The following is a 21,587-nucleotide window of genomic DNA, read 5'->3' on the forward strand; positions in this document are numbered from 1 at the left end:
CCAACAGCCTTCAGTTAATTTTACAGTCCTTTCTCTTCCATCCAGTGCTATAGTAACCGCCTGCCTAGATGATGGTATAATTTGGTCTCGAGATGTATTTTTATCATCTGCAAAGAGGTTCTTCATGAATAACACATGTGAACAATGCCATGTTTTAGTGCTCTTTAACTGGAACCTTAAATAATAATTTCTCTGAATTTTTTGTTCTTTATGACCTTTATAAATTCATTAAAGATAAGAAAATCTGGACTTTAAGAGTAACAACATTTTTATACATTCCCATGGCATGGCTGATAAAAAGTGCTAAAACAGAAACAAGAAAGCATTGGTTTTTTCAGACTCGGCAAAATTCTATTCAACAAAAAAATTATTGTGCAAAATGTCAGGAATGGAGACAGGTAGAGAGAAACTGAAAAAAATACATGTATTCATATTCTCAATAAGCACAGCCTTTAAAGAGAAACCTTCAAACACAGACATGTTAACATCTCATAGACAAGTAATTATTAATACATAAAACATAGAGGTGAATGATGGTCACAGCTCCACTATTGCCACAGGTAAGTTCTGTTCAGATCTATTTACTATTTTCTGAATCTACAAATTAAATCATACAGACTCAAGCACTTGGTAGTGGAGAAAATGATCCATGCTTTACTAAGCTTGCCTAGTAACATAAATATTAAAGAGCGAGACTATTTACTACCCATAGGGTTCGAGAAGCATGTGAGAGCTTCAGAGACCAGCGCCTCAGGGCCCTATGGCCTCTTGCCAGCTTCAGAGGATGACCCAGGCAATGTCAGTGTCCTCATCCTCAGCTGTGGCACAGAACCTAGGGCCTGTGACATAGTGCTACGGGGACAACACGGATGGCTAAATACATGAATTAGGAGAACAAACTTCATTAGTTGAGAAAAATTTCATGTTCTCAAAAGAATATCAGTCGGTCTTGGGCCCAAACCTTCTGCCACTCCTGTTTTCTATGACCTCACTTCCCTTAGTAGCTCTTCTCAAGAGCCCAGATGGGACAGGGGTACCCTCCCCTAACCCCCACCACCACACACAACCAGACACTGCTCGTATCTAAACTGACAGTTGTAAGTATAGGTCATAAATATAATGAAAATAATATAGAGATTTAAAAATACATACACATACAGAGAGAGAGAGAGAGAGAGAGAGAGAGAGAGAGAGAGAGAGACAGACAGAGAAAGACAGACAGAGAGACAGACAGATAGACAGATGACAATGGAGAAGGATTTTCCTTGGAAGTCTGGCAATTTTTGTCCTTTCCTTCTGTTTATTTTTTATTTTTTTCAATAAACACATGTTAAAATAGTTTCATGGATTATACAGATAAGACAGAACGTTAGTATATGTTTATATTTTCAAATTAAACATTAGCTGAGAAATTCATTAATGACAGAATAATTCATTTCCAGACCTGTACTAGGTGCTGAAAGTAGAGAATATGAATGATACTTTCTCAGCTTTAAAGATACTTGACAACTGAAGGAGAAATGTATTTTAATAGTTAACACAGAGTACCCACTGAGGCAAGACTGTATATCTTATAGGGTGATGTAGAGGCACCTGTATGACCCTTGAAATGGTGGGTGAGTAGTTCCTTTTTTATAGATGGTATGTTTGAGCACATCTCAACTTCACTGCTTTTCATACCTCAATCTCTGCTGTGCATTCTCACGCTTAGTAGGAAGCTGTGGATTCCACAAACGAAAGGCACCAACTTACACACCCGCAACACCATTGTTGAGGTGTGTGGCTGTGGATGACTTTAATCTCTTAAACCCTTCATTTCTTATACTTTATAATTACATAGAATGATGTTAACACTATTTTCTTCATGTTATTATTGTGAGAAATCTATTAGAAAATTTATATGCACTACCTAATACACATCTTAGGTGATTTAGAAATTTTAGCTGAAATCACACTCAATTATGTTGTCAGACTTCACTTCGCGACATTCTTGGAAAGAGTAAATGTGATTGCACATGGTAACTGCCTGGTACACACTAAGTCTTCAATAGTGAAAGCTGCTATTGTTAGTCCTATGCAAATCTCCAAGTGCCACAAGACTTATTCGATCAAAGATTGACTGCTAATTTCCTATGATAATATAAAATATTAGGAAGAAAGCAACCTTGCTTTCAACTGCAGAACCCGCTACAGCCTTTTCCCAACTCACACAGCACCTTCTCAGCCACCTACAGTGCTCGGCTTATGGCCAGGACCTTCTTGGCATGCTCTCCCTCCCAAATCAGTCCAGTGTGGGCGGCGCTGAGAACACTCGGAACTGAACCTCCTCCTGATCTCTGTCCCGCCATGCTTGCGTTTTTCTTTTCACATTGTTGGGCCCTGAAGTGAGCAGTGGATCTGTGCATTACGGGCTCTCACTTCCCCAAGACCAATCCCAAGGCGTTCGCTAAATCCTCATTTTCATGAAAGCCTGGGACACACTTCGTTAAGCTTTGCACCCCCGAAGGTTCTGAGATCATTCCGTGCTCATAGCAGGAATCTAGAACAATGTTTGAAACCACGTGACCTCGGTTGTCCTTAGCACTTATCCATCGGTGGCTAGCTGCTACCTTTTCTTATGAAATACGGCATTAACGAATCCCTTCACTTCAGGAAAATTTATAGCCACATTTATTAGCAATTCCTAATTTAAGTAGCTGTATAAATAGATACGAACATTCATCTAACACTTTCTAGCACGGGAGATAAAAGGATGAGTGATATGTGGAGGCATGAGTTCCTTCGAGGAACTCAGCCTAGTACGGAAAGTAGGAATGGAAACGTAGAAGAAATGATGCGGGCGCTGTGCTGGATACCACTGCATTGCCAAGGGGCGGGGAAGGTGGTAGGTGGCTTCACCTACGTGGAGGCATGAGCGGCACCACGCCAGTGGGTGGGGGACGCCGAGAGCATTCGTGAGCAGGTGGCCTTCGCAGGGCCTTTGTGGACGCAGCGCTGCTGAGCGGATCTGTGCTGCAGTCTTCGTTCTGTGGCTCAACGTGTCAGGGAACCCCGGTTATCAGCACGTTCCGATTTTCTCATGCAGACAGATGACAGCCACAGTTCCTCCCAGCTCCGGGCTTCATGGTCGTCCTCCCACCTACTGCACCTGACCAGTGGGTTTCATCACTCCGCGGTCTCCTTCCCAGAGGCCCTCGCCAGCTGCCAGGTCTCTATGAGCAGCTCTGGGAGTGTCCCCCCGTCTAACCGTTAAGAGTCCCCAGAAGAGAGGAAGCTCGGTGAGAGCCTCATGCCGGTTTCTTGGCTCTACTCACAATCGTCACCATGAGCATCTTTCCTGCTTCTGTCCGTCAAAGTGCAGGCTTCTGCTGTAAATAACAGGTGGCTTTATTTCTTGAAAAAGCAACAAAGGGCAGGTAGGAGTCCTGTGTTTGCTCCTTCTACCCAAAAGAAAGAACAACTAAAGAAGATCAATGTCCATTATCTCTATCTTTATCTCCATCTTTTAATAACATTTTTAACATTTCTGCTGAATGTATGAAAAACAAATGCAGGAGAAATAAATGTCAGGGTTGGCGAGATAGCTCAGCAGCCTGAGCACCTGCCTGGCAAGCACAAGGACCTGGGTTCAGTCCTTGGCCTGGCATGTTGCGCTGGGCCTCGGTCCTGAGCCAGCCACCAAAACCAGGCTGGTGGCGCACGCCTATAATCCCAGTGCTGGGGAGGATGAGACATGAGAAGAACTATGAGTCCAAGCTGCATAGTGAGACCCTGGACCCAATAAATAAATAGAAGATTTTAAAAAGGTTTTTTAAAAAAATCTTAAAAAGTCAGTCTACCTGTCGGCAAGCTGCAAGGAAGCCCAAGCAATGCTGAGCAACACCGGGGAACTTGCAGGCATGTACCGCTCGAGCTCCGGCCTTGCACGGCACACGCCCTTCATGCCCCCTGTGAGGGCAAACAGGTACTGCCCGGCACAATGAGCCTGGCACACATGTGCCGTGCACTCACCACCACTTTCTTAGATCCTGCACATGAACTAAAACACACATTACCTTACAAAAATTTAAAACTGAGATTTTGTGGTCTAAATACTTGGTCACCTACCTGCTGTTAGAATTGGTCTTTCTTACACATTATGCACAATTGTGTGTCAGTATTAATGATATAAATAGTAGCAGGAGTAAGCAAAAGGCTTTCTGTTTAAGCTTCATGGAGTGCCTGCTTTATATGGGGTCTACAGCTAATTCTGTTTGCGTAGTAATCAGTTACGATGTGACTGGTTTAAAATACGCAGTATTATAAGTAGCAAATTTGGTTCCTACCTCTTTAAATAAACATAAACTATAAAAACCATTATTGATATTCTTAAGTAAGAATCTCATTTGTTAAGAGCAATATTCCTATTATTCACCTGTATTCTACCAATAAACCAATTTTAAGTTAAAACTTCTAATCTTAATTTAGAAAAAAACAACTTCTGAGTTCAGTGAACTGCTAAATTATATCTCCTACTAAAAGAAAGAATAATCAGTATCTTATAATCGTTTTCAGGGGCCAGGGATATAGCTCAGTGGCATAAATGCCCGTCTGGCAAGCACAAGGTCCTGAGTTTGATCTGTGGTATCTCAAAAAGTAAAAAATAAAAAGTCTTCTCCATTCCGGAGCAATTTTGCTTTACATTTTCTTTGTCTTTGCTATAAAACCATTCCACCATCTAGAACTTCGGGCCTAGAAAAGCAGTCTTCAAGCTCATCATGATTAGGTTCTTAAAATTTAAATACAGAAACATACACTTCTAGTTTAATTATGTAGATTTTACCTATAAAATTGGGATAAAAATTTCTCAGTATTTCTTCCAGGAGAAATTAAGGAAAATGGCTTAGTGTTCTTACATATATAAAAGGAAACTTTATATTTGACGTCGTCCGGATTAAAGGCTTCTGTAAAGAAGGGAAAATATCACTACTGCCTACATCCATAACCGGGTTTGGCTCTGATTTGGAAGCGCACATTTCTCTCCAGGCTGCCCTGCACCATGTGCGGGTGGAGGGATAACAGGTGGTTGTAATTCATTCACTTGGCTCCAGCCTGATGCAGGCTGTTTTGTCCTTTGGGTTTAAATATTTCATGAGTTGGAACATGTTCTCTGAGCCACTAAGTGATGGGAGGAGCGCAGTTGATCAATTCTTGCAAAGGCATCCTGATCACAGGATTTCTGTCCCACCAGCCCGCCCCCTACATCTCCCTCATGCCCATATGTGCTCCGCAAGTCAAATATTTCAAAGGATCTGAGCGCACCCATACGCCACAAAATTGAAGAGCCATAAGATGGGGCATCAGAAACGCAAGGATGGGAACAGAGAGGCAGGAGTGTGTGCACTGGGACCACAGTGGGAAGCAGGACACGGCGACGTCCTCCCTTGCCCCAGGCCCCCAGTGACTTTCCATGTGCTCCACCATGGCACGAACGGTGGGCCCAAGGGGACAGCAGAGATTTTCCCCATATTAAATACAATAATCTCTCCACAGCGTTCTCCCTCCCGGTTTTCCTCAGCGTCGGACACCCTGAGTGCCCTGAGCTTGGCTTCCTGTCCCTTCGACCACGTGGCCTGTCCGCGCTGGGCTCTTCCCCCCAGCTCTGTTCCCTGTACTTTCATCTATTTCTTTTCCTTCTATTCGATAGCATATTCACCAAGCTCTGTCTCTTGTGTGACTTTTCTAATCAACTTTTATGCTGATATCATCTCGGATTCAATAAATCTAAAAGAAAGTATCTAGTCTAATTATAACCAATATGTTGAGGGAATTTTTTTTTTTTTGTCACAAATGCTGTGCATTTGGTGTCAGTAACCACCATTCTATTTCACATCCAATTATTTTTTCTTATGGCCATTGATATTATTTCCTCAAAAAAGTTTGCCTATATATATATATATATATATATATATATATCATTATTCAACAGAAGTCTATTCTTCATAACCTTTGAGGTTTATCTTCCTAAAAACATCTTCCTCATCTAATTTTGTCATTCAATTACATTTCTTAAATCTTTACCCCTAAAGAACATTCTAGATTACCCATTAGCTGTGCATGACCTACTTCAAACTATGTATCTTCAAAAACATTTTGTAGTGTAATAATTGTACTGAATTTATACAAAGTGCCTTGTTCCTTTGACATATATAAGGATATCATACAGTCTATTATAATTGTCTTTACTTAATCTATGTATAATAAAATTGAAGCATTTTTGAAAGTATAGCTAGTCCCGTGTCCTAGGGATACAGTAGCAATTAACACAAGGTCTCTATCTTCCTGTAGCTGAATTTTATTGAAAGTATTGGAAACTTCCATTTCTATTAGCCAAAGATTGTATTTTCCATAAAAAGTAAATATAGTTTTCTTACCAATTCCCTAGAAATCACCACTTCATTCTCTATAATGCCAAGTAAAGGCTAATAACAATAACAATAACAAGTACTATTATTACTGTACTACTATCAATTCTTCTGGGTTTTATAGAGTCTGTACTACTTTCCATGCATTTTCCAATTTAATAAAATAATTACAACAAACCCACAGCTTGGAATTTTAGTGCCCATTTTCCTAGTCTCTAAGTTATGCAGTTTCTCTAGGGTGCATAGGCATCGCAGTATATACTCAAAGCAGTTAAATTCAGCACCCTACAGGAATGAATACCTGTGCCCTCACATGCACTTTGGCATAATTCCCAGTAATCAAGGTATAGAATTATCCTAGGTGCCCATCAGTGGATGAACGAATAAAGAAAATACAGTAGAAGAACACAATGCAGTGTAGCATGTATAGCGATACGAGACAAGGACTTTTGATCTTTCTCACCACTTAGTGATGGGAATTACATATCCAAGAAAAATTAACAAACAAGTACCTATAAGAAATAAGGGGTAGAATACAAATATCAAGTGCTCGAATCTAACATATTAAAGCATTGAACTTTCTTTTTAGTTGTACAGCAGGGCCTTGTGCTGTACGTGTATCTCTTACTTAAATGATGCACTATGTGCTAAGTTCTGTTTCCCTTATAGGACCGGCTATAATTTTTTTCCTTATTGTAGAATTTCATAATTAGTTATTGAGGAAATAGATGAATTAAATTTTTTGTTAAGGGCTTCTTTTTTTCTTTTCTTTTTTTTTTCCTTTTTTTTTGTGGAACTGGGGATTGAACTGAGGCCCTTGCGCTTGCCAGGCAAGCACTCACTCTACTGAGCCATCTCCCCAGCCCCAGGGATTCTTTCTTGCTAGAGTCTTTTAAACTCCTTTATAACCAAAAGTCTCATAGTCCACTGTCACTTTCTAAGGAAGCAAACACCTTGTTTTCTCCCTAATAATTTTTTCTAATAATAAACTTTCTCCTTTTTCATCTCCATATAGGTTATGCTTTCAGTAGCTTTCACAATCAATCCATCAATCAAAAAATATTTACTAAGTGACTACCCTCCCTTCTCTACTAGCGCATGTGGCTGATCTTCTTTTGTATTATTTTCATAAGCACATCACTCTCCTCATAGCTTGGAAAAGAACTACAGAGTCATATTTCCCTGCTAATTCATCTAAAGTTTTGTTTTTTATCATGTAACTCAGCTATGTACTGAATTTTTTGATCAAGGAGATTATGGATCCACAGAGGAAAGTGATCGATGATGTAGAGTGTGCCTAAGGAGAGTCACATGGAGAGAAAACATTCTCTCAGGCTTTCACGGAGAGCAAATTGATCAAGCAATGGTCGTGACTCATCCACATGGCTGGCCCTGACCAAGGATCTACAAAGTGCAGTATAGGGTTTCAGGATAAATTTGAGTGACCTTATTAGATACAAAAGTTACATTTCTTGTTATATAGGTCTTGCTTTATCTTGGTCTTAACCATCCAGCAGAAAAGTATAAAAACCAAGTGTAAAAAGAAAAGCCATATTAATTGAGCTGTAAAAGGCTCAAGTCAACAACTTCTGACATTGCCAGTCCTACGGATAACCCACTACTATTATGGCCTACTGGACTATATTGGAATATTTTGCTGAATTCACGCACCTACAATATTTAAATGACAATGGAATACCTTTCTCTGACAAAACTAAACAAAAAAGGGGGGTACAAATGAAGGACCATTTTGTATCTGTATATTGAAAATAGTAAGGATAGATATACAGCTACTTTCTCTTAATTTAGTGAATAGAAAGATTTATTCTAATAGTGTTTGTAAATAGGATATCATATCTGCATCTTGTACAATGAATAACCACTAAGACAGCAATATGCAATGTATTAATTATGGAAACTGTCCTACTAATTGTTTTTGAAACTCTCATTAGTATTTGTTTCTCAATAAAATTATTAAAAGAAATAAAGTGGCCTTAGCTCCCGCGCTAGAGAGAAACATGCATCGTTTCCGATCTCAGCTCTTCACGGGGATTTCTGCTGCTGCCATTACTCGCTCATACCCCGTCGCTTTTCGCCTCTGTTGTTAGCCGAAGACTCGCCTCTCGGCCGCCCGACGCACAGACGCACCAGTAGAAAGTGCAGCTCCATCGGCTGATCTTCACTGAGCTCCAGTTTAGACGGCACCGGGCGTCCCACGATGCCGAAGAATAAGAAGCGGAACGCTCCCCACCGCGGCGGCAGTAGTAGTGGCGGCGGCTCTGGGGCAGCCACGGCGACGGCGGCGACAGCAGATGACCAGCATCGACATATCCAGCCCTTTAGTGATGAGGATGCATCCATCGAGACAATGAGCCATTGCAGTGGTTACAGCGATCCCTCCAGCTTTGCTGAGGATGGACCAGAGGTCCTTGACGAAGAAGGAACTCAAGAAGACTTAGAGTACAAATTGAAGGGATTAATTGACCTAACCTTGGATAAGAGTGCGAAGACAAGGCAGGCAGCTCTTGAAGGCATTAAAAATGCACTGGCTTCAAAAATGCTCTATGAATTCATTCTGGAAAGAAGAATGACCTTAACTGATAGTGTTGAACGCTGCCTGAAGAAAGGAAAGAGCGACGAGCAGTGTGCAGCCGCGGTGCTGGCCTCCGTGCTTTGTGTTCAGCTGGGCCCTGGCATCGAAAGTGAAGAGATTTTAAAGACTCTTGGGCCCATCCTAAAGAAAATAATGTGTGACGGAACAGCTAGTGTCCAGGCAAGGCAGACTTGTGCAACTTGCTTTGGTGTTTGCTCTTTTATTGCCACAGATGACATTACCGAACTGTATTCAACCCTGGACTGTTTGGAAAACATCTTCACCAAGTCCTATCTCAAAGACAAAGACTCCAATGGCATTTGCAGCACACCCTCCACAGTGCTCCACATCAGCTCGCTTCTCTCGTGGACGTTGTTACTGACCATCTGCCCCATCAGCGAAGTGAAGAAAAGGCTGGAGATGCATTTCCATAAACTTCCAAGCCTGCTTTCTTGTGATGATGTAAACATGAGAATAGCTGCTGGTGAATCTTTGGCGCTTCTGTTTGAATTGGCCAGAGAGATGGAGACTGACTTCTTTTATGAAGACATAGAATCTTTGACCCAGATGCTGAGGGCTTTGGCTACAGATGGAAATAAACACCGGGCCAAAGTGGACAAGAGAAAGCAGCGCTCCATGTTCAGAGACGTCCTGCGGGCGGTCGAGGAACGGGATTTTCCAACAGAAACTGTTAAATTTGGTCCTGAACGCATGTATATCGATACCTGGGTCAAGAAACACACTTATGACACCTTTAAAGAGATCCTTGGGTCAGGGATGCAGTACCATTTGCAGTCAAACGAATTCCTGCGCAACGTGTTTGAACTTGGACCCCCGGTGATGCTTGATGCTGCAATGCTTAAAATAATGAAGATTTCTCGTTTTGAAAGACATTTATATAACTCTGCAGCTTTTAAAGCAGCACGGACGAAAGCTCGAAGCAAGTGTCGGAATAAGAGAGCAGATGTTGGAGAAGTCTTCTAGATTTTTAGCACTTGATAACTTTTTTCTAATTTCTTTTCCTATTTTTAATGTACATAAGCCTTAGAGACAGTTTTTATCTTGGGTCAAGTTATCTCATTTTGTAGAGGGGGGATTATATATTCCTTCTAACTTAATGTACAGTATTGTAAATGATGAGTTCTGATTTATTCAATATTCTCTAAATGTAATCCATAAATGTGAATAAAAAATAATGTTTGGTCATGCTCTGTTTCAGAAATGAGCAAAAAGATGGCATTTCACTTGATTTCATGTTGAGAAGGGTTTGATTTCTTATACTGTGCTTGTCAAAATATTGGCGAATTTAATGATATACATATAAGATTGTTAATATCTTAAGAGTTTTGGATGCAGGCTTCAGAAGCTAGCTCCTTGGGGAGAGCTGCTGTATTTTAAATGGACTGCAGCAGTTTCATTTTTATCACTGGGATAAACAAGGATTATACACTAAAATTTGTAAGAGCTAAAGATCATTGATTGATGTTTCAGCTACTGGAGTTTGTGGTGAGTTAGCCCGGGCTGGAAAGGTGGCTGACCCAGACTGTTGTGGTGGTGACACTCATTTTATCTTCTGTGTGAGAGGTTGTTCTTATCACTTGGAAATAAAGATCTTTTCACACTGAAAAAAAAAATAAAGTTCTGGTTTTTTGAACCAAACTATTTAGGCTCCTTGTTACAAAGAAAGGGTCTATATTTTTCTGGAGTGAGATTAAAGGAAAGCATTCTGTTGCTTTATTCTACTGCATCTTTCTTAAGTGATCTTCAAGCAAGACAGGGATCAAGTATTAATGTATTTCTTTCTCTAACCTCCTGCTCTCCTCAGCTGATACAACTATCATTTATTATTACTGTACTACTATCAATTATTCTGGGTTTTATAAAGTCTGTATTACTTTATAAAATTTATAGAATTTGCAAGATTTTAAATTGTGACTATGAAATTTTGGATTGTGCTGACTGCAGCCTTAGGTCTTAGATCTAAAATAGCCCAAGCATTTAGAAGCAGGACCTTGGAAGGCACTGGGTCAGCCGGCATCACGATCCTCACTGGGTTCATCTGTGGATGAGTTCAGTAGGTGATGGTGCTGCTGCAGGTGGGCGCTGGGAGGAGAGGTCGCTGCAGGGCGGATTCCTGTCCTGGCTCCTCGTCGCTTCTCCACCTGCTGCCTGCTGCGAGGTCATCAGCTGTCCTTCACAGAGAGCCCTGCTGCCTCACTGTTTCTGCCTCACAGCCAACCAACCCTGAGATGAACTGCCAGAAAATTGTGAGCCAAACAAAATTCTTCTCCTTTATTTATGTAGTTTTCTGGCAGAACAGAGGATTGAACTCAGGCTCTTACGCTTGCCAGGGAAGCATTTGTTCCACTGAGCCGTCTCCCTGGCCCCACTTTTTCTCCTTTAAAATGAGGGTGCAGAGTATTTTCTTTCAGCAAGGAGAAAGTGGCTAGCACATATAGTATGACTGATTTACATACCACCTTCACATACACTGTTGCATTTGCTTCACATAACAATCTTATATGGGCAGATATTACTCTAATCTGCATTTTCTGGGTGACCAAGAGGCTCTCATATGGTAAATGATTTCTTCACATCTACCCAGCTAGTAAATACTGTTGCATTGATGTGAGTTTATATATTTTAGAGTCTGAACACCAGGACTATTTCCATTGTATTATACTGCACATATAAATTCTCTTCTGAAAATGATACAATCTGTTTTTTACTTAAAAATGGAAGTTTCATAGATTTCTATCTGAAAATATAAAAACAACTTGGCGTCACAATTTGGAGCTGGAATATACAAGTCAGAAAGCTGCAATTTACAAACTGATTCTCCATTCCCTACCTGTAACTTTGGGTGACTTCCTTTACCTCACGGAGCCTTGGAGTCCTTATTTATAAGATGGGTAATATTGTATTATTTGTCTAAGTTGAATAAGGATTTCACGAAAGAAATTGCAAAGCTCTTGTTTAGCATACAGTAATCCCTCAAAAATATCAATTATAATTATTTTTAAAGGGGCTGATTTAATCTAGAGATGGATGTGGGAAAAATTATGCTTAGTTGCTGTCTTAGTTACCTGTCCTATTGCTGAGACAAAATATCCAACACACAGTGTTAAAAGGAGAACGGTTTATATAGCTCACAGTTTGTGGAGGTTTCAGTAAATACTCAGTTGGCTCCAAGGCAGGGTGGCTTGACTGAAAAGCAGCAGTTGGTGGCAGAGGAAGACCAGAAAGCAGCCAGAGCAAAAAGGGGAGGAGCAAGCCCCTTTTCCTCTTGTGCACTGCATGCAAGCTCCCTCCCTGGGGCAGGGACAGCGCTCACGCTGTCTTGTGTCTCCCTCTTGCACAGGCTGAGGATGTTTGCAAAGTGAGGTCCTGGTAAAGGGACGAAAACCAGAGGTCCAGGCTTAACGAGTCCTCAACAAGCCTGCCCCCATGACCAGATGAGGCTTTAGGGGGACCTCGAGACCACAAGGAAACAGAAAATCATATCCAAGTAGTATAAGGTTATAATTCTTTTTGTTGCAGTCAATAGACTGTACAGACTGGCCAGACACAGAACAAGAACATGTGGAGAAGGAAAGCCGTTGAATTCCACCTCAGTCTCAAGGGAGAAGAATAAAATTGGCGATTGACCCTGAATTTAGGACTCGTTAGAAACCTGCAGTGATTAACAAGCATATAGTAGTAGGAAAATTCGTCAGGGGAACAGAATAGTTTAGAAATAGAACCATAATCAATTGGACTTTGGGGGCTGGGGAGATAGCTCAGTAGAATAAGCACTTGCCTGGCAAGGGCAAAGGCCTGAGTCCAATCCCTGGTTCAAAAAAAAAAAAAAAAAAAAAAAAAAAAAAGACTTTGAAGATGAAGCAAAAGAAAACCATGGAAGAAAAATAATCTTTTCAACTCATGGTGCTGGAACAAGTGAATAAACACAAGCAAGAAAAAAGGGATCAAGACAGAAACACCACACACTTCACTTACAATAACTCAAAATGAATTATGCACCTAATGTAAAATTTAAGGCTATCAATCAGACAGAAGATAATATTGGAGAAAATCTTTATTACCTTGTATATGAAAAAAGATTTTTAGATATAATACTAAAGGTATTAATTATCTAGTAAATTCCAATTGATACAGCTCAAATGATGAATCAAACTCATTAAAATTAAAACTTCAGGGAAAGAGCAAGTCAAGAGTGTATAACGAGGGCTGGCCAAGTAGCTCAGTGGATTAAAGTGCCTGTGTAGGCAGGCTCATCTGCCTGGGTTTGATCCTCTGCATGTAGTGCCAGCCCTGCCCCCCAGACACGCTGAGATGATGATTGAGACTGGGCATGGTGGCGCACCTCTGTAATCCCGGCTCTTGGGAGGCTGAACACAGCCAGATCACTACGAGTCCAATCAACATAGTGAGACCCTGTAGAACCCTGTAGAGTCTTACTAAAATACAAAAAAAAAAAAAAAAAAAAAAAGCATATGACAAGACCCAGATGGGAAAAATTATTGGTTAAAATAATAATACAAAGACCACCTCAGAAAGAATGGCTATCATAAACAAATCAAACAACAAATGCTGCAGAGGCTACAAGGAAAATGATCCCTTCTCCACTGCTGCTTGGAATGCAGACTGGTGCAACCACTGTGGAAATCAGTGTATAATACAAGTTGGCTAAGGCAATAGTCCAGAGAATTTCCATCAGGTTTTTGAAAATAGCAGTTAATGGGTAGAATTCTCACACTGATTAAATCTATATGCTGATATCTATGAACTAAGAAACTACATTGAGGATAGCAACGTGTCATACTAAAACCATGCTTGAAATACCTGTCATCTTGTTCTTCTAAAAGTGTAGCATTTCTAATGTCACACCAATTATACTCTCTTTAAAGCAATTTTTTTAAAAAAGTAATAAAAGAAAATGAAAGTCAAGAACAAAAATTAAAGAATTCTTGAAAGCATGTGGTAATATTCAATCATATGTCTCATCTTGCACAACTGTATCTGTTAATCTGAGCAACAGATTTGATGATAAAAATAGATAATATATCAATCACTGTCAATCAACTATTCTTGTTTTGAAAATCTGTAACATATGTATTGTTATGTTACTCTGCTTTTGTCTTTGCTTTTGCTTTTCTTGCTTTTATATTTACTCTTTAAAGTAAAAGAAAATTATAATAAAAATAATACAAAGAATTTATTGGTTTCTGCAAAACCTATGAACTTGTAAAGTTCAACAATAAAATGAATGATTTAAAATGTGCAAAAGACTTGAACAGATGTCTCTTCAAAGAAGTTATATAGATGGCAAGTAAATACACAAACAAACATTCAGCTCCAGCCATTATGAATTAGCAAATAAAACAACACGAGTTACGACTGTAAGTTTATGACAAGGACAAATTTTAAACAGTAACCACATTGAAGTCCAGACCAGCAATCTTGTACCTGGCTGGAATTTACCCAAAGGGATTGAAAGCTTATGTCCACAAAAATATTTACAGTGTGTTTATTCAAAATTTCCCATACCTGCAAATAACTAAGCTGTACTTTGTGAATAAATAGTTAAACTGTGGAACACCAACCCCAAGTGGAAAAGATAGATCAGTTTGTGCAAAGAAATGGAGGAAAGTTAAATGCAGATTACTCAGCGATGGAACTCATCCTGAGAAAGTGTATGAAATCCAGGCATTTCTGAGAAAAACAGAACTCCAAGGACAATATAAAGATTAGTGCTACCAGGCTTTAGGAAAAGGAAAGTGGTGAATAGAGCAGAGGGATTTTATGGACGAGAAATTATTTTCTAAAATGCTAAAATGGTCAGTACAGATTGTCTACATTTGTCAAAACTCCTAAGATGTTTCAGGTCAAATCTGATCCCTCATGTACACTGGGGACTTTGGGTGATGACACATTAATATAGGCTTATCAGTTTTAACAAATGTATCACTCTATCTTGGGACATCAATGACAGGCAGAGACTACTTACATACATGGATGGGGATTATTTAAGACCCTCTTTTCCACTTAGTTTTATTATTAATCTAAAAATGCTCTGGAAACTAAGTTTACTAATTAAATATATTTCTTGGGTAAAACTGTAGATTTGAGCTGGGAGAAAACAAAAACAGTATAGCAAATTTATAACTATATCAATGCAAATATTTCTAAGTGGACTCTATACATTAAAATCATTTCTCTCACATTGATGTTCATGTGGAATTACATATGCTTTCCTTTCAATTTTAAATGTTTTCCTGGTTATAAAATTTTGGGCTATCAATTAATTTCTTTCATTAGTTTGAATAGAGCAATTTAACCCATTGTTGCCATTGTTTATGAGTATAAATTAGATATTAATCTGGAGTTTCTATTGTCTCTGGGAATAGGCGTGTTCCTCATGCAGGGTGCAGGGTTTTCTTTTGTCTTTGGTTTCCAAGCATTTGCACACCATGCGCACGGGTGCATCGCTCTGCTGATCCTACCTGGAACTTGCTGAGTTCTTGGATGTATAAGTGAACATGTTTTTCATGAGATTTTAGAAGTTTTGAGGCATTCCTTTTCAAATAATTTATCTGACTTTTTTGTTATTTTTCATGCTTCTGTTTTCTCTTGGCATGTTTGAGATGGTTCCACAGACTTTTGAAGATCTATTAATTTTTCTTTAAAAAATAAATGTAAATAGTAACACCAGAAGAGCTGGAGTGCCTAAACTGGTACTCCACAAAACAGAATCTAAGACAAAAATATGTGACTAGAGAAAAATAACATTCATATAACACGGTCAATTCATCAAAGATATAAAGCATTCTGATATATAATAACAAAACATAATAGATACTTAAAATTAATTGAACTGAACTATGCCAGGACAAACATTTAAGGCTGATAGGGGTTCTCGAACTAACTCTAGTGCACTACAGAATTATGTACGTGTTAGACACGTGGGTATAGCAATTGCCCAAGGACGCTGCTCTTTCTCAATTGCCACTTGTAATTGCAGGTTCTAAATACAAATAAAATGATACAGAGTAGATTTTTAAACAATAAATATAATCAATTTTCCAATGTTACCACCTTCACCAGTAATATAGTGTTACGCTCATCCCTGCATTAAAGTTGGAAAATAGTATTTAAGTAGAAATAAATAAGCTTACAGGATGGTAGCTCAGATTTACCAGCTAGTGGCAAAGCTGCAATTATGAATTGCAATTACTGAGTAATCTCTTTCTGAAAAGATTTAAGCATAACTTAGTTTCAACTTGTAATAAGCAGAAGTATGGCAGATGCTTAGGGCATTTATGAAATGCACTCGACACAGATGTTTGAAGATTTTGCAAAACAGATATACATACATATATAATGTGCATTACATATAGGAACACTTACTTTTAATTATACAGTATTTAACACATTTTATATTTGAAAACTACATACCAAATATTACAGCACATTGACCTTAGGACTGCAGATGTTCCCCTGAATGTGACAAGGTCAGAACATATTTTCATATTACAAGTTGGTCTGAGCAAAGCTGAAGCGTCTCTATCACATTTGTCCTTGCTGAGATGCTTTCCGAGACATCTAGGCTCACGAGAGAAGATGAACCACCTGGTTCCTATTTTCAAAGCATGTGTTCACTTTGCAGGTCCCTTGTGGACGCTTGCCATGTGTTCTCTGAAGCCGAGGGATGTAGACAGATGCAGAGACAGTGCACGCTTGAGGCCTTTCTTCCCTGTCGGACTGGGAGTGTAGGATGCCTCCCCCGACTCCGAACTATGAATCAAACTTTACCAAGGACTGTTTAACCCAATTGCAGTTTTGGAATTGGAGCATTTTCAAACCAAAAGAGAAAATACACTTTAAGCCCACAAAAAAACATTTTTTTTCCATATTCTTTTTCTTTTTTGTATTTTATGGGAAGGGTCTACAGGGTGTTCAGGGTCTCACTACTAGATCAGACTCATAGTGATCTGCCTGTTTACAGCCTCCCAAGAGCTGGGATTACAAGGACGCGCCACCACGCCCAGTCTCAATTGCCGTCTCAGTGTGCCTCAGGAGTAGAGCCGGTATGGTAGGCCCAGGAATCTAACCCTGGCCCCTGCGCCTGCTTGAAGGTGCTTTAATCTGCTGAGCTATTTGACCGGCCCTTCCCACCTCTTGACTTGAGGGAACTTCCCCTTTGATGCTCCCAAGCACCCTTGGCATTGTCAGCAGCAGAGTCTGCTGCTGTGGGCACTGCTCCCAGTAGAGACCGGGGACTGCTTCACACACTTGTCCATCAGTTGATGAAAGGGATCTCAAAAATGGCTTGTGGTGAAGGCCCTCAGACTACTTAATACTATTAATCAATAAGACAGAAACATTCTTTGAGTAACATAACTGATTGTTTTCAACAGAGAAATAAAAACCAAAGGTCTCAACATGAGGAAGGTCACCTTGGAAACGTGGCACACATTCTTTAGAAGGGATCTTTAGAGAGACTTCAAATGCAATCCCTGCTGCCTGACATCTTTCAGGATTCACACAGCATGTCATTTTCCTTAGTTCAAATGGGATACAATTACTGCTGCTGGTTTCCAGTTAAGATTCAAATCTATTTTAAATATGCATTCCTATAAACGTGTCAGTATCCAAATATGAAGCGTCTTATGAGCACAACTTTGTGGACCAAAGTCCAGTCCCCTGAAGGCCAGGAGGAGGATTTAGTGAACCTAGGGAGCCATTTAGACTTAAAAATAAAGCACAGTTATAAGCTTTCTGTAGATATAACTGCACGGAGTTACATCTAGGGAAAGCATGGGAATGATTAATGTTTATCAACATGTTTAAATTCATGTTTAAGACATGAATTTTAAAAGCTAAAATTTAGAATTTATTTTCAACCCCTTAATTGTTGATGCCATTTTGGGTATTACCTTATTTACTTAAACTAGCCATTCCTGAATTATCAGATGTGCCCAAATATAGAACATCTTTATGCCACAAAGCATAGAGCCCAGCCAGATGGAGGACACTGTGGAGCCACTGTAACTTGACTCTTCGCCTGAACAGATGACATTTGAAATATTTAACAGTGCTCTACACAGAACTTAGGGTTCAAGCACAGTATGTGGGTACTGTATCACTGAACTATACCCTAAGCCCTACAATTGGCTTTTTAATAAATAAAGGCTTTCCATCACAGAAAATAGGAATAATCCTTCATCACACATCTTTGTATTTTTCCTATTTATTCTTGGAATTAGAGCCTATATTCTAAAATATCCAAACTGGTATTAAACCCAGGTCTACAGCCAGCGGTCTATTATCCTTAGCAGACACAGTTATTACAATCTCTTTTATTAGAAATACAATCATACCCCACAGCTCAGATTTCCACAACTAGCATAAAGAAAATCAGGATATCACTAGAGTCATCATTCTCAAACTAAACAAAACTACACTAAACTATTCAATCACTGTACAGATTGAAACTGGGTAATGTGCCTATTCCTACACATCTCCCAGATGGATATTTATGAAGCAATTAGGGATAGAATCCATGGATTGTGGGGTATTGAAATGCTTATGACTGTCCCTAATGGCAACCAAGGTGACCTCCAAATCACAGGCAGAACATTCTTGCTTGAACTGCAGATAGGGCTGAAGAGACTCCTCGTGACAGTTATAGCATGCATGGTTCTGGGGTCGGGTGTGTCAGGTTGGAGCATTCTGGGAATGATGGCTCCATGACTGGTTTCTCTGAGATGCGGCATCCCTCAACATGTGAAGGTTTCTGCTTGGGCTCTTTGTGCACAGCTAGTTAGAGCGAGAGTGAAGCTTGAGTATTCTATAATCATGAAGCCCTTCTGAATCACCTTGTTTCTATTTTTGGTGAGGTGCTTTTCTGTCATCTCTTACATTTTTTTTTTCCTCTGGTTTGGGGATCAAGACATTTTGTTGTAGCTAAAGTTCAAAATATTGCAAGTACTTGTATCTGCTCCTGGCTCAAGTATCTTCCTCTCTGAAACCTGTTTCTGGGAACTCACAACTAGGACCAAGAGAACACTCTGAGTCTTGTGCTTTTGAATTGGACCTTAGCATCATTCTCCTTCACTGTGTGCCCCTCTCTGTAAAGGAACAGTTTTGCTCGGGAGCTGGTAGGCAGATCGAGCTCTCCAGTTTCTGTGCAGGAGCATCTTAGCAGATGACATTGGTAAGGATGGATAGTCTGCTTCAGGCTCATAAATCACAGATGCTGGGCAATATTTCCTAGAATCTGCTGATTCAGAGAAAGGCAAGTTCTGGGGAGAAATCCTAGCCATATCTGTTATTCAGAAGGAGGAGGGAAACAAATCGAAGATATCTTTTAAGTGGATAACAGCCTCATCTTTTCATTGTTGAGGCCAAAATCTTAAAGTCAGCTTTGTTAACTCTTTAAAATATACCTATAATCCAAGTGGTACTTTCTTTTATGTATACTTTCTTTTATTCTGCTGTTAAGCGAATTTTTGAGCATCACATGGACCAAAGCTTGGAGAAGCAGCATAATTTCAAGAAATCACTCTTGCCAGGTGCTGTGGTGCGTGCCTATATTCCCAGATACTCAGAAGGCCACAGCAAGATCAGAAGCCCAAGGCCAACTTAGGCATTCTAGTGATTCACTGAGTCCTTGCCCCACAACAAAATATAAGAAGGGTGGAGATGGAGCCCAGTGGTAGAGCAGCTCCAGGTTTACTTCCCAGTATCCTCTCCAATTAATGACTCTCCTCTTTCTGTTTGTCTCCATCTCTGTCTCCAAATCTGTTTCTGTCTGTCCCTCCCTTCTTCTCTCCTCCCCTCCCTTCTTGCCTCCCTTCCTTTCTCTTTTGTTCCCACCCTCCCTTCCTCTTGTCCTCTATCCTTCCCTGGTTTCCTCCCTCTATCTCTCCTTCCTTCCTTTCCTCCCTGTCTCCCTCCCACCCTCTTTCTTTCTCTCCATCCCTTCTTGCCTCCCTTCCTTTCTCCTTTGCTCCCACCCTCCCTTCCTCTTGCCCTCTATATTTCCCCAGTTTCCTCCTTCCCTCCCTACTTCTCTCCCTCCATCTTCTCCTGCAGGACCAGGACTAAACCCAGACCCTTGCACTGAACTGCATTCCCAGACTCTGCTTAAATATTTGCTGTGAGACAGCACAGCATCCAGCTGCCCAACCTCCAGGCTTGATGTTTACCCCTCCCCCTGCTACCCCAGCCTCCCAGAGCACCGGGACCACGGGCATGCACTACCACACCTGGACAGGATAGCTAAATACATCATAAAGTAATTGTATGTTCTCAGAATTGCATCTTAAGATATCCTCATCCTTGTACCAGGTAAGAATGGCTTTATCTCCACTTTAAATCTGGTGATCCTGAGCTACAGAAGCTCAACTGATAAGTTTATGGCCTAAGTTCAACTGATAAGTTTATGGAGTTAGGCTGAACATTCATATTTTTTTGACTTCTGGTTATAAACTTGTTTTGAAAGCTCAGGAACTTCAATGAGTTTTCACAAGCTTTATAGGAAAATGTTCTTCTAATGAGCTAATACTATAGTAAAAACCTAAGTTTCATTCCTTATAAAAATTGGACTTAAAATTACAACCCCAAAACCACAGCTCTCCCTCCACATTCTCTTTTTCTCGTCCTCTTTCTGAGGCAGGAAATATTTGGCAAATACTTATTTCTTCTTTTGCTAAAGAATATCCTTAAAGGAGCAGCACACTAAACTGAACAATGTAGACTCAATGATTATTTGAAAAAAAATAGACAGTTTGTAACATGGCTTTGCACACCTACAATAATCACTCACAGGATCCATCAACTATGTGAAATGTCACAGAGTTATGAGTTGACTAGCCCTAACTTTGAACCAAGCATTAATAAGCTGTGCAGTGAGATCCATTGACTAACAACATTTCTTATTCATTCATTCAAAAATGTGTTGGGCATCTAGTGTTTTGAAGACTTTGAGCACTGCACAGTGAGGAATGATCAGTGTTCGTGGTAGTGTCCACAGATGGTCAGTGCCAGTAGTCTATCACCTTTCAAGCAGCTTGAAGACTAGGGTGAAAGATGGGTGGTACGGTAAAGGAGACACCGTGATGAAGGCCACGAGAGGATGCTGGGAGATTCTAGAAGTTTCACCCACTGAGTGGAATGAGGAAAGTATCCAAGAAAAGGTAGCAGTGCTTGGCATCAAAGGATCAATAAAGTAGTGAGCCGGGGCCAGGAGACAAACACCGTAAAAGTCTAGATAAATGGCTTCACATAGATAGGGACACAAAAAGTGTAACAAGGGAGCATCTGATGTAATCTCTGGAGTTCAAGGAGCTTGCCAAGACTAGAAAGTTTTCCACATTTTCGTTTGTGTACTTTACAAATTGCATCTAGTGTAATGTACATCGTGTTTCCATAGTTGGTCTGAGAACCAGAAGCCAACTCAAACCATACACGACTAAGCTGTTCTTTCCCCCAAAACAGTTAGAGATGATGTAATGTGTTGAAAAGGCAAATGAGAGAAATAGAGCCCATGAACGTTCTCCTGCTGCAGACATGCAGGGCGCACGACT

The 21,587-nt window shown here is 40.1% G+C and overlaps 1 protein-coding gene and 1 pseudogene across 2 annotated transcripts in view; one reads left to right on the plus strand and one right to left on the minus strand.

The window, feature by feature from the left end:
* Positions 1–21,587, minus strand: part of Dlg2 (discs large MAGUK scaffold protein 2) — a 1,516,571-nt gene that overhangs the window by 770,001 nt on the left and 724,983 nt on the right. The window lies entirely within an intron of this gene.
* Positions 8,560–10,621, plus strand: LOC105742380 (annotated as a pseudogene). Its single transcript, XR_001117125.2, has one exon. The product of XR_001117125.2 is annotated as an interferon-related developmental regulator 1 pseudogene (transcript).

Source organism: Octodon degus, unplaced genomic scaffold, assembly GCF_000260255.1.
Source record: "Octodon degus isolate 3935 unplaced genomic scaffold, OctDeg1.0 scaffold00049, whole genome shotgun sequence".
Lineage (NCBI taxonomy): Eukaryota > Metazoa > Chordata > Mammalia > Rodentia > Octodontidae > Octodon > Octodon degus.